The sequence below is a fragment of the Leptinotarsa decemlineata genome, unplaced genomic scaffold, assembly GCF_025532065.1.
Source record: "Leptinotarsa decemlineata unplaced genomic scaffold, Ldec_3_MD MMD2_tig00000035_RagTag_RagTag, whole genome shotgun sequence".
NCBI lineage: Eukaryota > Metazoa > Arthropoda > Insecta > Coleoptera > Chrysomelidae > Leptinotarsa > Leptinotarsa decemlineata.
Genome location: NW_027412540.1, coordinates 5,936,637 through 5,953,606, shown reverse-complemented (window position 1 = coordinate 5,953,606; position 16,970 = coordinate 5,936,637). Strand labels below are relative to the sequence as shown.

Below are 16,970 nucleotides of genomic sequence, written 5' to 3'. Positions count from 1 at the left end.
GACGAGGAGCAAGACTGTTTCTTAGCAATAGGTAAATGGGTGCTAGTACAATATAATACTAAAAAAACACAAAGACATTATATTGAACAAATCATTGAAAAAGCTGGGGAAGAATGGACGATAAAATTCCTCAGGTCATACAAGGGGGCATTTATTTAGCCTCAAGGAGAAGACATTGATACATTGATACATCGTTAGAATTCTGCCTCAACCCACAACTGATCGACGTGGAAGACTTATTTTTTCAATAAAGTTCAGTGGAATCAAAAATTTGATCTGACTGCGTGCCAAAAAGTACAATTTCTCATTAGAGGTTAATATTTTCTTATTTTAGTTCAGGAAGATCATTTGTTTTGATATGTTCAAGTTTTAAGTTGTTTAAAGCCAAATAAAAATTTCTGGCATAAAATTTAACATCTTTGACTTTTCACTTTACCGACATCTTATCCAAAAAAGCTTGTAACTCCCTTAAAAATTATCCAAATTCAATCTTCCTTATATAAAAATGTTCGTGAAAAATGGAATAAAACGCACTTACCCATAAAATCCTATAATAAGAATGCAGTCATTAATCGCACAAAAGTATGCACTTGTCCCAATCCAATGGGGTAAGAGCATACCTACACATTGTTTTAAAAAAACTCAAATATTTTAACCAAATTGAAATATTTTGCTTCCCAAATACTCTGATATATTTGCAAAGGTATCAGGTACTTATAAAATCATAGTGAGAATTTGATCTTAATTTTTACTAATTTTGGAGATAACCAAAAACTTCAATTTATCGAAAATGGGGGTGCACTTACCCCACCTAACCTTACATTTTATTCCATGTGGAGAATTTTTCTCTAATTGAAATGCTAACGGGTTCAAATACACTTCAATAATCTAATTGATAATTATAGGCTTCGTGAATTTTACGATTTGGCAATGTTGATTATTTCTATTGTTCCTATCGGTCAATCGAATAAGAAGCGGGAATAAGCCCGTGACGTCACCGGCCTACCACATTCGATTTTTAATAATTAATTATGGGAAAACTACGGTACTTAGAGAGCTGAAACAAAGTGCACTGTTTTTCAATATAAAATTTCTATCAAGTGAACTATAAATAAAAAATCATGAAAAAAGCCCATTCAGTTTTCAACGCTGATTAATTTTGATCTTGTTTGATTTCGAGGGAATTTCAGAAGATCCCATTCAATTTTGTGAGGACATATTTTCACAAACAAGTCGATGATAATACATGAGTTTTCTTCCCTTGCCCACCCTTTTCTCAATAACAGAATGCCGGTTGAATGATAGCTCATTTGAGAGGTTCTTTCGGAACTCTGAGCTGTCCAATATTTGTTTACTACTTTTTCATTTACAGAATATGAGACATTGTGAATAATGCATGTTCTTTTTTTTCGATTTATTGCGGAAACTTGTAAAGTACAGGAAAGATCTGTGGTATAATATGATAGAAACTGAAAATTTGTAAAATAAAATGACACGTTTATTCCTGTGTAATATTCTCTGTAGTCTATTGTTGAATGGTATACAATCTTTAGGACGGAATGGAAGCAGATGGTTATTATTTAGAAAATTTAAGTAACAGGCAAGAGTTGGGATGAAGCACTTCGGATTCCTACTTCTTCATCATTAAATAAAAAATGTAGAAAGCTAAAAAGCTTCCTTACTCAAATAACTACATGACTCTACAAAAAATATTCCCTTTTCAATTTTGACAAGAATTGTAGCTTGACTTTTCAACCGTGCTCGGTATGGAAATATGTTCTGTCACAAAACAAGAATGAAATTGGTATAATTTGAGTGGGTATTTTCACCCCACTCATGAAACTGAATCAATCAAAAAGACCAAAAAGTTGTTTCCACTTGTATAGGGTCTTTTATTAGGCGCTTTGGGTGGAGCGCATCTGAAATGTCCAATTTTCCATGACTCCGGTTGAGTTTGTCCGATGGCATGGTTAATGGCTTATTCGCAAACACCTGCGACTTAAGAAAACCACACAAGAAAGAGTCTACCGGATTCAAATCACAAGATCTCGGTGGCCGGTTCACATCACCTCCACGTGAGATGACCATTGCCTCAAATTGCTCGTGCAGAATATCTAATGTGACATGAGCTGTTGGCACGTAGCGCCGTCCTGTTGAAACCATATGTCGTTGGTGTCCAGATCATCCAATGAAGGCCAAAAGAAGTTGGTAATCATCGAACTCTAGTGCTCGCCGTTGACAATGATGGCCTTGTCAACGTCGTTCTCAAAGAAATATGACGCTGCCAGCTCAAAACCCACACCAAACAGTGACTTTTTCGTGATGCATTGGACGCTCTTGGATCTTATGTGGATTGATATCGTCCCAAATTCGACAATTTTGTTTTTTCACGTACCCACCCATCCAGAAATGGGCCTCATCGCTGAAGATAATTTTTCGATGGAAATTAGGGTTAGTTGCCAACTACTCCAGAGCCAATTCAGAGAACACACGTCATGGTCTATGGTCGTTTACCTTCAGTTTTTGGGTCAGTTGAATTTTGTTCGGGTGCAGGTCCAAATCAAGACGCAAAATTCGTCATGTTGTGGTCTGGGAAAGGCCGAGTTCTTGTGAGCGACTCGAAATCGACTGCCTCGGATTCTCCTGTACACTCTCACATCAGATAGCGGCGATGTTTTCGGCAAATCTTGCGTTTCGTCGACGTACGAATGTTGGTCGATTGTACATTGCGGATAGTCCTCTCGGTAGGACGATTATGGCGACCGTAAAATGGGCGTAGCGCGCGGTACGTTGCCCGAGCAGAACAGATAAAACAATTCTATTATTTGTGATGCACTGTTTGGAACCTTTGTAGTAATGAATATTACTGGAGTTTTATCCCAACACCCAACCGTTATTTTGACACCTCGACACGTGTTTTGCGATCACCAAGTAATCATGTTTAATAGGAAGGAACATGAAAGAAAATGAAGGAAGATTCAATCTTCCACTTGAAAATGATCACTTGGTGATCGAAACACGCGTCGAGGTGGTGAAATAACGGTTTGGTGTTGGATGTTGTTGAATGCTATGTCCGTCCATGGTGATTTGGAAAAATAGACTGAATAAATGGCAACTAATTTGACAGATGTAGCTTCAACAAGATGGCCGTTATCAATTGTCAAAGTTCAGAAGTCCCTATTGGAAGACCCTATATAAGATGCTTTGATTTTTTCTTTTCAAAGTACGCAGAAATAAACCACCATCCTATTTTCAAGTACGGCTCTATTCTAGTAATTATCCAAATTCAGTGAATTTTTAATAATGAACTAATATAAAAGCATTGAGGTGATTACATGCCTCAAATTCTTATAATTAAATACTAATTGATCAAAAATATTTTTCACCTTTCATTTAGTCAATTTCTGTGCCAATAATAAATACTACAAGTATACAGTAAATTTTATATAAGTACATCATATAGGTTACTGATATAAGTTACTAATAAACATTTTTTTTTAATATATTGAATTCATTATTGTTTTTTTCAACCTAAGTTTCCGCTGATCAGGCTCTATCCCCCGAAGTCTCTATACATTCAGGAGGGCGCGCCAGCATTATTAACCAATGACCGCTCCCCACACCGTGGGGTAAGTGATCATAGGGTACGAGGATCTTGTGCCCTGAGCAAGTGCAGTGAGCCAAGAGTGACAGTCTTCTGCATCTGTCCGGCTAACAGTGCATCATTTTGCCAATGACTTCAATAATTAGAACAACCATCTTGACAGAGTGGTCTGGATAGAGTCTGCGGCATTCGAAGAGAAAATCTCGATACTTTATCCGTTTTTCCTCCTCTTATCGGACGATATTCGTCACGCCAGGAGCTGAAAACTCCACGACAAATATCGTCTTGCTCTGATGATAGAGAAGGACTACATCAGGTATATTAGCTTGTATGAGCCTGAGGGTGGGGAACAAATAGTTCCAATAAATTCTGCACTTCTCGTGCCCCACAACGAATTCAATATCCCCGCAGTGTATAGCAACATGCGTATGGCAGGCCCTGTACCTTGTGTCAGGAACCTCTATACCCATCACGCGACTGCGGTAGACTAAGGTGTTGAAGACAACATCCTGGCAGGCCATGATGAACCCCTCAGTATCCGACTTCACACCACTCGACCCTAGGAAAGCGATAGTCAGGCGCTTTTGAAGAAGACTCCATGCATTGGCTTATCCTTGTGTTGCCGCTGAAGTGATGTGATCTTTGCGGCTTTAATATGGGCATTTTGCTGAACGGGTTCCAACTCGGTGACAGAGTTGGTAACCTCGTTCAGTGTCGAAAACTGAACCGAGATCATCTTCGGCTCGGGCAGCTGCTTTAAAGAGAAATGCTCCAATTCCTGCTCTCTCATGGTCACGGACCATGCAGAGAAGGGAATCTGAACTCTTGACGACTTTACAGGCTCCGTCTTGTACCGTTCTGTCACGTAGACACTCCTAACTCAAAAGTCCACGGCCTCCCTGTTGTCGGGAGAAGTACAATAATGGAATAGACAATTTGGAATGCAAACTTCTATGGAAATGCATCATTTTTCGGGTCTTTACGTAGAGTTTATACAGCTCCTCCCGAGTCCACTTGGAACAGCAAGTATGTTTGTTATAGCAACTTTGTTCTTTCAAGACAGTTCCGATGACCAGATCTGTCGGAATTTGTGCTGATAATTGCCGCGGAGAAAGTTGTTTATTGATGTAAGTGGCTTTGTTCCACCCCGAGGTAAGTATACGTCTCTCCGGCATCCATATGGTGTAGGATTCTTCCATGCAGAGCTGCACATTCTCTCTGTAGTCCCCGCATCACCCTCTTTTGAGAAGGACCTTGCACATTTCTCCGTACCGAATTTCATACCGATAGCATGTGTGTACTATTCCACCACACTTGAGTTAAGTTGCATAGATCATTTTTAAGAAAAGTCTGAATACAGTTTCGATGTCTATAAATGACTTGTTGAAAGTCTAAACACGTTCGCAGTTTTTTGCAGGATGGACTGTAAATGAAATTAATATTCGTATATGATGAAAATATCACATCAGGTCTATCTACTCGTATAATCAAACTATTTTACAGCCAAATAGTGAAATTTCATTGAAGAATACCTTTTTAAATCACAGCCACCTGCAAAAAAAAGTTAGCTGTTTTTTCATACGACTTCTTCTCTAATATCATGATAAGAAGCCTTTGCAGTACTGCAAATTATCCATAAAATCAAGAGCTTCCTAAATTCAAAAACACATCATAAACGCAAGTTATAAACATTGAAGAAATTAATAAGTACCGTAAATATTTATGATGTATTCGAATTACCTAGAGAATGCTATTAACAGAATGATTTGCCTGTAATATTCATATCATTCTGTTGGCTTTTTCATGAGGTGGTATTAATATGCTATTTGATATATGAATAAATAATGAATAAATGACAAAACAAGTGCACGATTATCGTCAAGCTCCGTAAAATAATTATTTTCAGAGTGGGAATATGTAATAAATAGTTGAAATTTATATGAAAATGCGTGTTGTTCATCGGCCTAGTGCTAGTGACTAGTGAACTGATAACAAAAGTATAAACTGAACAATAAAGTCAAAATCGATATAGGAACGATTACCATTCTGTGAAGTGAAGTGAAAAAAGCCGATCTAAGCATATTTTTTTGGGGACATCAGATTAAATCTAGCCCAGTGGCGTACACAGAACAATACTCTTCATTATGGATGAATCGGAAAGAGACGTGACAATAAATAGCTATTTGTATAACAAGGGATTAAAGTGTTACTTTTCCTCTCGAGAATGAAGTTTACTGCCCGACGCGTAGCGGAGGGTAGTAATTATTCAAGGGAGGAAAATTCACTTTACCCCCATGTTATACGTATGATTTTTCCGCCTACCTCAAATTTTCAAATAATTTATTTATGAAACTACCAAAAAAGAATTTATTTATGAAACTACCAAAAAATACTTTATTTATGAAACTTACAAACAAAATTTATTAAAGAACTAAAACTGAGAAGTAGGTACAGTATAACTCATAGGGACGGTATTTTCATACTTGCATCCTACATATTTTTAATTTCTGCTAGAGTAATTATTTATAGTGATGTTAAACGTGCAGTTTTGAGCAGTGGTTATTTGAATACCACTAGAACTGAGAGATGGATCCAACGCAGTTTTCGTGATATTTTCACTAACTATATTATTATACAGCTGGTATCCCTCGGAAATACTCGTACTTGGCTGATTACAATCAGTTTCATTAACTTTAGTTGACTCCCATAGTTAGGTTCGAAATTTTTTGCTTTTTTGCAAGAGATTGCTGCACATATCCTTCAGCGATATTTGTAGACTTCCAACCTCCGTGTTGCTTTAAAGTAAGAATGTCTCCTCCAGAATTTGCAAGTAAACTTGCCGGTGTTCTTCTGAATTTAATTCCGGTATAATTTATGGCATTAGGCAGTTTTAAAAATTCTGCAATTTTTGTAGGAATTTTAGCTATAGTATTTTTCCCAACCATTTGGTTGATACATTTTCCTGCTCTATAGCAGACAAATAAACGTGTCTGATCTATTTTAGGGCTTAACGATATATATTTTCTATAAATATCAATATAATTAGGGCCATTCCCCAGTGAAGCATTGATTACAAATGTTCTCTGAATATTTGTTTTAGAATTTGGTATATTTACTATTAATAATGAACCTTTATCTTCAATATCTGTAGTGGCCATTTTAAGAAGCTCGTCACACCTGCATGCTCCTGAAATTCCGAAAATGAGGAGAACCTACAAAACAAAGAAAAATAATAAAAAAAAAGAAAAAAACTGTCGACGCTGGAATTCGAATCAAAAACTACAAGGTCGTCTTGAATAATGAGCGGTGCACCAACTCACTGCGCTACTGAGCCAATAAACTACTTTTGCGGAATCATAAATATAGCATAAAGCTTTAGCTCTATTATAATATTTAACTTTTATTTTTTAAATATATTCACTTCTCGAAAATATCTTACCTTCATTAATAAATAATTATTATCGGGGGCTTTTAATAAAAATTTATTTAGTTCCTCTCTTGAGAAGGTTTTTGCCTTATTAGGTTTATATCCTTGGTTCTGCCTTTTCAAGAAAGCAATAATTTTGGGTATTTAATATCCATATTTTCTTTCATTTGAAGCATGGTACGTAGCATCGAATACTTGGACCACAATGTAGAGGCTTTTAGTGTATTTGCTAATATCGAAAAATATCCCAACATAACATTTTCCAGAGAGGATCTCTCTGTTGTCCGACAAAGAGTTCTCTACTCTAACCTGAAATGTTCTGTCATTTAGGAAAGACCCAATCCACCGGATTAGGCTCCGAGGCAAGTCGAACGCGATTAGTTTATGCAGATGGCCTTCGTGCCATACACTGGACAGGTCACTAGTAGACATCTCCTTTATATCAGCAGGTGTAGGCCAAGACTCGCCGAACACACACTCTCTTATTGACGATAACTCCTGACACTCGCACAGGACATGCCTGACAATTTCATCTTCCTGTTCATACATCTTGCATAGAGGTGTGTCCACTAGCCCCATATTATGGAGTTTTCTTAGTTGACAGTGGCCAGTCAGAAATCCTACTGTTAAGCGTAGATTTACATTCTACCATTTCATGAATGGAAGACGTTTTACTTTAATGACAGATCACATGCCTCTAGAACGCTTATTTAGTGAATACTGTGAAACACCAAAGACTACTAGTAATAGCTTCCTCAGATGGACTATGACATTGAATCATTACGATTTTGTTATAATGTATCAACTAGGTAAAGAAAATGCACCTGCAGATGCTACTTCTTCGTGACCATTACTGATAAAGCCATAGTGTGCTCCTTCGGAACCATGGTCGAGAATACATATAGACTGGACAAGATCCAATACCAATGAGTATTTCAACACGAAATACCCACCAACAAAATCTTTTTGGGCCTCAAACTCCTCGCCCAATTTTCACGTCCGAAGAACTTTTCAATGTTGAACATCAAGACCAAGTTTATAATTGTGAAATACCCGAAGAATACAATGGATACTATAACGAAGAATATCAAGAAGCATGTGCTGAAGATTTCACGAATGAAGAAATGTTGAAGCACGAAGAAGAAAATTTTTCCGAGGACGACAACAAAATGCCAGAAACGTAGTAGAACTACACAGCTTCACAGATAAAAAAGAACTGCCCTACATAATTATAAGAAATCCACCTTCGAAACTTTTGATTGAAACATGCTTCACAAAATCATTTCTCAACCCTGAAGTGGTTTTAAATTTTTCAAAAATTGCATAAAACGCATCCCAAAACATAACAAGAAAATGGTTTTACAGGTGCACCCTCGCATCGGGTTCAGAAATACGAATCCAAGATCTCAAAGACAACCCGGGAATTTTTTCCCTAAAGCTGGGAGAAGTCAGGATCCAGATTAGTATTCACGACTTCCTGCACTACTATAACTTGACGCCGATTGCTGAGGAAATCGATTTAATACAAAAGCAATTCGATGACATCACTGAAGCCCTCACAAACAGCCCGAGTTACCCCTACTTAGAAGAGTTCATCAATTTCAATCAAGCACTGAAATATCAACTGAAAATTGTATATCAAAAATTTTACAGCATCAACTCAGCCCACAGAACCAGAAGAGGTCTAATCAACGGACTTGGCAGTATCATAAAATCAATATCCGGAAATTTAGATCAAGAAGATGCTCAGCGGTATGACCAAGCAATAGCATCACCACAGATTGAACCAGCACATATCTCTCACCACCGCACCGCAGAATTTCAACAAAACTGTGTCTCTTATCAGGCATAACGACGATATTATCTCCAAGGAAATTGATAGAATCAATAAAGAAATCAATACAATAACATTCGATTTCAATTACTTTATAATCAGGAATGTTCTAGACCAACTAAGTTTGTCATTGCAAATAACCCTACAACTGCTGACCGACTTGGAAAATGCAATTGTGTTTTCAAAAACCAATACCTTGTATAATAACATCATACAACCAACCGAAATGAATACAATAATTCAGACGATGACTCGGCACAATACAACTAGCCAACTATTCTATACTAAACCAGAAGACTTCAGGAAATATTACGATTTGATCACTGTCGATGCTTATTATTCCAATGCAATAATCGTGTTTGTTCTGCACTTTCCTCTCCTCCACCCAGAAAAATTTACACATTTCCATTTATATTCAATCCTTATTAGTAACTTTACCACCATCATGCTTCCACCTCCGTATCTGACATTGAATACTGGATTCCTTTGCCAAGGAAGGTCGAGGCGACCTTCAGCCACGAGGTGGCATTTCCCAAATTTTACACCTCTTTGAAGATGAAGCCAGATGCAAACCAGTTCCGGTATCAATAAATGGTCCTCTGATAGAGGAAATTACACCAGCTGACTATGTTGGTATATTCCCAAAGCCAACAAAAAATCTACTAAATGTTTCACTCCCGGAATGCAGGAATTGCACGGCACCTAACTTATAGAAGTGCCTCCAAGATGCGGATTTGAGACCAAGGACTTCAGCCCCTATCCTTGCCAAAAGTGCGAACAATTTCAATACCATGCGAGAAGAAGACAATACACACTTTTGGACTACCCTTGTATTCATCATTGCTACAGCGGTAATTGGAATTTTGCTATTCAAATTTCGTCACAGCCTACGATGCCAGAGGATCTCTGAAACACCACCAGTACCAGCTACCAGGACTCAAGTTTTATTCTACCCTCATAAAACTTCTTCAGGGGATGTAGAAGTTAGAATCTGAATCCACGGAGAATTGACAACGTTCATGATTGGTCAGCGATAATCGACACCGCCGACGAAGATGATCTTGCATTTTTATTCTAATGTGAATTTTAATTTTTATATTCAGTCTGACTTGATACCTCCTAATTGTAACACGTGTTTTTAAATAAAATAAACTTTTTAAAAACTTATTTTTCGAATATCAACTCTTAACTTGTAATGGATTTCTTACATACTTGTTGTAAATCAATGGAGGTTTTTCACTTGATAGTTAATAAAAGATTTTGACCCATGACTTATCTGTGAATAAAATGTAATTTTCAGTATTAGTCATAGCTATTCAACCCAAATTTCCACAGGATTTTTTTTCACTTTGTTATAACGATATCAGATACAGACGATAAGAACGGATGATCCCACTCATTTGTTTTTTTTTGACTCGACAAAACCATTTCATGTCGCCTAATTCAATGAATTAATCCACGCAATCGGACTATTAGTCGAAATAATTTGTTAATTTTCTTGTCTAAGCACTCAGTTGAACTGAAGTTGGAATTCGGAATGCCCTGGCGTCTCGTTTCCATAAAAAACTAAAATAGGGGTTAGTACAAACTTGTACGACGTGGAAGGGTCTTTGCACTGTTCATGGGAATGTGCACGCACTGATGAATCGCTCTATTGAAGAACGAATATTAGTCCAGGAATATTAGTCAGATTGAGGCAAGTATCTCGGAATGAGAGACAGTCAGCAATAAAGTTATATAAACCTTCATTTTGACACCTTTAAACTTGTCTCAAAACCTACTTGTCGTAGGGTATCCTCGACTACAGATATTCCAAGGTCAAATGTCAAAAAATCAATTTTTCACACATTTATTGCAAATATTTCTTTTCCTATGTATTTTGTATTTGTAATTATAAATATTAGAGAAGATTAAATGCTCTACAACTTTTGTTCAAACATTTTTTTATATCTTGAACCATTCTCGAGATAGAAGGCAGAGCGCGCACTGTTTAACTATTTAAAGTATCATTCGACCTGTAGTCCCGATTGAAAACACGTCGTATAAAGTTTATAAATATTGAAAAATATATAATTTTAAATAATTTGCATTTTTTATCAACTATTATGTTATACATATTTTTTTTTTTCAATAATTCAGTGTCTATTCATTCAATTACTTGAAATTTAAGTACCTACTTCAAACTATAAAAACATATTATTTTCAAATTGATTAATCCTTCCTTTCTTTGGAAGATTCTCTCATCCATTTTTTTGTATCAGATGGAGTAGTAGAAAGCCAAAAACTTTCTTTCCCAAAAAATTAATCACTCCTAAAAATATAACCCTTTCAAATCAAATATATAAAGCATTCACTATGTAGATTTTAGTTAGTAAAGACGTCCGAAGAAGCTATTTTACAGCGAAACACGTGTTGCGTTGTTGTCAAACTGTTTACGGAAAATCTCACAAAGTGTTTTTTGAATGTACAATGAGTTTCAAAAAGTTTGCACCATATGGGAAATTCTTTTATTATCTGCGGGAAACTAGGATTCGAGTTATCAAAATTCAAAATTTCCTAACGGTGTACAAGGGAGAACAAATAATAAAATTTTCATTATTCTATTTTCGACATTATTGAAAAAGTTTATTTAGAAAAGTTGTTCAAATTTGAAAACAATATTCAGATTTAAAATGACAGCCACCTACGTAACAAAACAAAAAAAAACATTTTTTATGGTTCTAGCCTCATAGAGAAGAGGCGCCTCCCTCATATATTTCAACGCGAAATTTAGTCCAACTAGTATATCGATGTTTGTTGAAAATGGTTTAAGTTTTAACTAGTTTTTGATGCAAAATTGATATTTCACTCTGTATGTATGTCCATAATAACTATCAAATATGATTTGATGACAAGAAATAATTGACTAAATTAGTTAATGCCAAACAATTAAGTAATACAAATCTGTAAGGTTACGATCACTTCAATCATAGTGTTACCTCAAATGGTACTCCTAATTTACATATGTATTGAACATAAATAAAAACCAAATTATAAAGACGTTCACAAACCTGAATAATAAATGGCAGTTGAATATTATTATAGTAATATGAGGGAGGCTAGATACTAGTACTCTTTATGAGGCTAGAACCATAAAATATGTTTTTTTTTTGTTTTGTCACGTATGATTTCAAATTTGAATATTGTTTTTGAATTTGAAAAACTTTTCTGAATAAACTTTTTTAATAATGTCGAAAATAAAGGTAGTTTACTCTTGATCGAAATTTCTATTTTTTGTTCTCCCCTGTACACCGTTCGGAAATTTACAATTTTGACAATTCATATCCAAGTTTCCCGCAATGCACCAATTTTTGTCACGAATGAAATTTTCTGACAAATGGATAATAAAAAAGTTTCCCATATGGTGCAAACTTTTTGAAACTCACTGTATATTCTCAAATATTTAAAAATGCATATTACTCTATATAAAATATTTTTTAATATTCATAATATTTCTTGGATCCATAGAAAAATCAACTTATGATATTTATGAAACAAAAATTCATTGCATTTTCAATTTTCTGTATTGATTTATTTTGTTGAAACTTCTTTTTATACTTCTATAAGCCTCTAAACAATCTGTATCTGTAGAGTAGGGAGGGTGAGTGTAAGCCCACGAGGCCACATGTGACCCATTGTACATCCTTCCGAGGAGTTGTCCTCCTAGGTCATCGTCCATCCTGTACTTTCCAGGAAGATGAACAGGTCACTGGGAGACATCTCCTTTATATCGGCAGGTGTAGGCCAAGACTCGCCGAACACACACTCTCTTATTGACGATAACTCCGGGCACTCGCACAGGACGTGCCTGATAGTCTCATCTTCCTGTTCACACATCCTGCATAGAGGTGTATCCACTAGCCCCATATTATGGAGGTGTTTCCTTAGTTGACAGTGGCCAGTCAGAAATCCTACCGTAAGGCGTAGATTTTTCCTGGTCATCGCCAGATATTTCTTCGGCGCCAGCTTCCCAGGGTCGCCCAAGGTGATCCTGGCAAGATTACATCCTTTGATTTCATCCCATCTCTTTAAGGATTGAGCATGGGTGTAACATTTGACTAGTTCCGCAATTGTCGAAGTCATCAGGCCGTGGGTGCCACTGGGTCCTAAAATTCTTAGTCCAGCCGCTTCCTTGGCTGAAGAATCGGCAAAGCGATTACTCTTGTCGTGCCCTTTAACCCACCTCAGGATAATGTTATTATCTACCGAGGCTTTGGCTAAATCTTGGTGGCACTCTAGTACTAGCCCTGAGGTAACACGCTGTCTATTCAAGGCTAATAGTGCTTGTGTGCTATCAGTGCAGATTGTCATGTTTTTGCCAGAAATTCCTTTCTTGGTTATTTCTTTTGTGGCGATTGAGATACCAGCCAGTTCTGTTTGGACCACGCTGGTATTTCTTCCCTTTCCCCACTTAATCCTTAGGCTTGGTTTTTGAGCCGTCTGTATAAATCCGTATTGCATTTGTAGCATCTGATTCTGTGTTCTGCTCAATTTGTATTTTGTAGGGTTTATTAAACACAAACCTGGGTTCAATTGCATCACTTGTTGCCTGCAGCAGAGGTTGCGCAGTGTGCGCTTCCCGCTATAGGCCCAGCCTCAATTGACCCATTCCTACTTCGAGGTTTACACCAGCCGTGCGCAATCGTACCATGGTCATTAACACAACCTCCTTAACGTACAGATCCAGAGGGGTCAGACCCGTGATTAATTCCATTGCCGCGGTTGGTGTTGTTCTCAAGGCTCCTGTGATGTTTAAAAAAGCCAGTCGCTGTATTTTATATAATTTTTGGATGGCCGTTGCTTGTAGAACTTTCGGTCCCCATGCAATGGCTCCATACGTTAACATAGGTATTATTATTGCAGTGTAGATCCAAGTGACCACACGGGGTGAAAGACCCCATGCGCATCCCACTGTCCTCCGACATTGCTCATAAGCCACGTATGCTCTTTTTGTTCTACTCTGTAGATGAGAGTTCCATGTTAGCTTCTTGTCGAGGATATTACCAAGGTATTTCACCTCTTCAGAGAAGTTTAGTTTGCTTTTGAAGATTTCGGGAGGTTTTAAGCCCGTTAAACTTCTTTTCCTGGCGAAAAGAACCATCTCAGTCTTCTTGGGATTGATCGACAGTGAGTGTTCCTTACACCATGTTTCTATTAATTTGAGCCCATCCTGCGCTCTATCGCAGTGTGTTTACAACTTTGCCGGTCTGCAAGATAACTATGTCATCTGCGTATGCAATTGTGTAGAATCCATTTTTGTTAAGGTGATTAATTATGGTATCCAGAACTATGTTCCAGAGAAGGGGTGATAAGAGACCCTTCCCTCTTCTAAACAATATTTGATTTAATACCACGTATTGTCTCAGTTTGCATTGTAAAATAATTGATCTATTTTTTTTTAGATGAAGATTCATAGGTAGCTTGAAGTCGCCCCAAGACGGGTCAAGTTTGATATGGTTATTCCTAACTAAAATCGATTTTTTTATATTTTGCGTTACTCTGTTAGTCAATCAAGAGAGAAGTCTGTTTAACTTCATCATTAGCTCTTTCAGCCTTTTCATCAGTGAACACTCTATAGAGATAACTCTTTCAACGGAAATCAACGAAATTTTACTTTTGAGGATGAAGGAAACAGCTATAGATCTGTATTATCATCAGATATATGAAAAAGAATATATGAAAAAGAATATATGAAAAAGAACCCAGAAAGCTTGTCGAAATTGTTTCTGTTGAAAAATCTGTTAAAATCTGTTTTTCCGTTAACCAGCCCCTCGCCCCTCTACGAACGACAACCCTCAAAAGCCGGATCTTGTGCGAGCTACTAACGAGGTCTTGCCTTTCAACGTGCGATTACCGGCACGCTTCGAAGGTGTTGAATGACCATCTTAAAATTTTTCTTTGAACTGTGCAAACATTTCTGCATTTCAAGAAAATGCTTGTGTGAGGATGGAATCCTCCTGAAATTTTGGAGCATTCTTTGAAACTGTTGACCATGTGATGTCTCTTTTCAAATTTCCTGCTTCAGCCGCTAGTAGAAAAAAATGAACAACTACACCACAGTTAGAAAAAACAAAATGTGAATATTCTTTTTTTAAGGACAAAACACAAGCACTAAAGGAAAATGCTTAAGGCGCTCTCAGAGCGGTGTTTATGCGAAAGTAGCGATTTACATGGGATTTGAATCGCTGGAGATTAAATCCATTCGGAAAAACATTCTCAGGAAGTTTATTCCAAATGAACGCAGTTCTCCAGTTCTCAAATAGTGAAGTTCGAGGTGTTCTGAGTTGAACCTCAAAACGATGAGCAGCAACAGTCCGTCGCGTATTTCTGATATATATCGCTCTTGGTGGAATCAAATGTGCCAAATCACTTGAACACTTCCCGTGAAAGTATCTATAGAAGAGAAACACATCTCCAACCTTTCTTCGATGTTCCAGCCTATCATCAAGGTTGCACGTGATGTTCACGTCTCCAATCAGGCGGATGGCTTTTTTCTGGATGGAATCCAGCAACTACAGGGCATGTTTGGGGGCAGAGCTCCATACATGAGAACAATACTCCAAAGAAGGTCTGATCTCAGGTTTATAAAGCATCAAAAGTTGCTGAGGTGTGTATAGTTTCTGTTTTGGAACAGTGTTTCAAGCTTTTGAGAAGCAGCCTTTGCAATTCCAGCGACATGATTGTGCCAAGACATATTGGTATCAATTTGTCCATATTCATGATCTCTCGAAATATTGAAGCCTTCCAAATATTTGAGGATATCGTGGTTTACGACTTTCTCCATGATTTTTGATATCACTGATAGCAAAGCGACTGGTCTATAGTTATTTGGAAGATTTTTCTTGCCCTTTTTGGGAATTGGCTGAACGCGGGCAATCTTCCAAGAAGAAGGAAAAACCCCTTTCTCATAAAACAGGTTAAAAAGTCTGCAATATACTGGTGCGAGTTCATTTGCGCACTTTTTACGTACGATGACGGGCACTTCATCACTTTCACTATTTTTTATGAGGAAGAAGAAATACGTTCGATTCCATCGTATTTCGTACTAATATGCTGATTCATTTTTATAATTTACCAATATTGGTAAATGAGTAGCTACTGGGAAAACAAAATTTCCTCGAAGAGTTGAATGTGAACATAAAACAATAAAACATATGTCAACTTGTTTGTAGAACTTACAATAATACTTACAATAATAAACAAAATTCAACACTTGGAATCCTTCTGCAACATTCCTTAAGAAGCGGAATACCGAAAATGTCGCACTAAAACATGAGATCAAAAATATAAGAATAAAGAAACAAAGTCATTGATCAAAAAAAAATTGAAAATTTACGAATGATTTATCTATGTATCAAAATTCAAAAGATAATTTCAAAAAATAACTGACTCAAATACTAATCTAAGAGAAAAGTTATCAACTGTTATATAATATAAATAAGAAAGAGATCTAAAGAAATGAACTTTAAACGTTCAAGCCAGTCTCTATATACCTACACAGTAGGTTAAATGGACTGACGTCTATCAGAAAACAACTACTCCCCTGGCTAATACCACGAAGGGCGTTGGATTATATCCGACAGGTGCCAGTGCAGGATTCTTCACTGAAGTTATTCCTGCATATGCAATTGGCAATACAACTGAGAGTCGACCTTCAATTTTGGAACGGGCACACTTGCAGACCGGTTTCGGGCTCATTAGCCACTCATCAGTGCAAGATAGTGACTATCGACATCGACCTAAAGTCAATTATATTCCATAATTGAAAATCGGAATTCTTTCAGAGTATTTCATTCCTCCTCCTAAGTTGGAGCGAAACAACAAAATGTCACTACATCTAGTGGACGAGGTACTAACCAGCTGCATATCCGTAATTTGCCCGATTCCTCTGAATAAGGAAGAAAAACTTTCTTATTAGTCAGTGGGCTATGCTTGGAGACTGGCAGTAAACAAATCTAAAGAAATGAACTATAAACGTTCAAGCCAGTCTCGAATATACCTTCACAGTAGGTTAAAAGGACTGACGCCTATCAGAAAACAACTACTCCCCTGGCTAATACCACGAA

The 16,970-nt window shown here is 37.0% G+C and overlaps 1 protein-coding gene across 2 annotated transcripts in view; it reads left to right on the top strand.

The window, feature by feature from the left end:
* The window catches only part of LOC111504188 (uncharacterized), a 442,392-nt gene that overhangs the window by 34,533 nt on the left and 390,889 nt on the right, over nt 1-16,970 (top strand). The gene's annotated exons all lie outside the window — the stretch shown is intronic.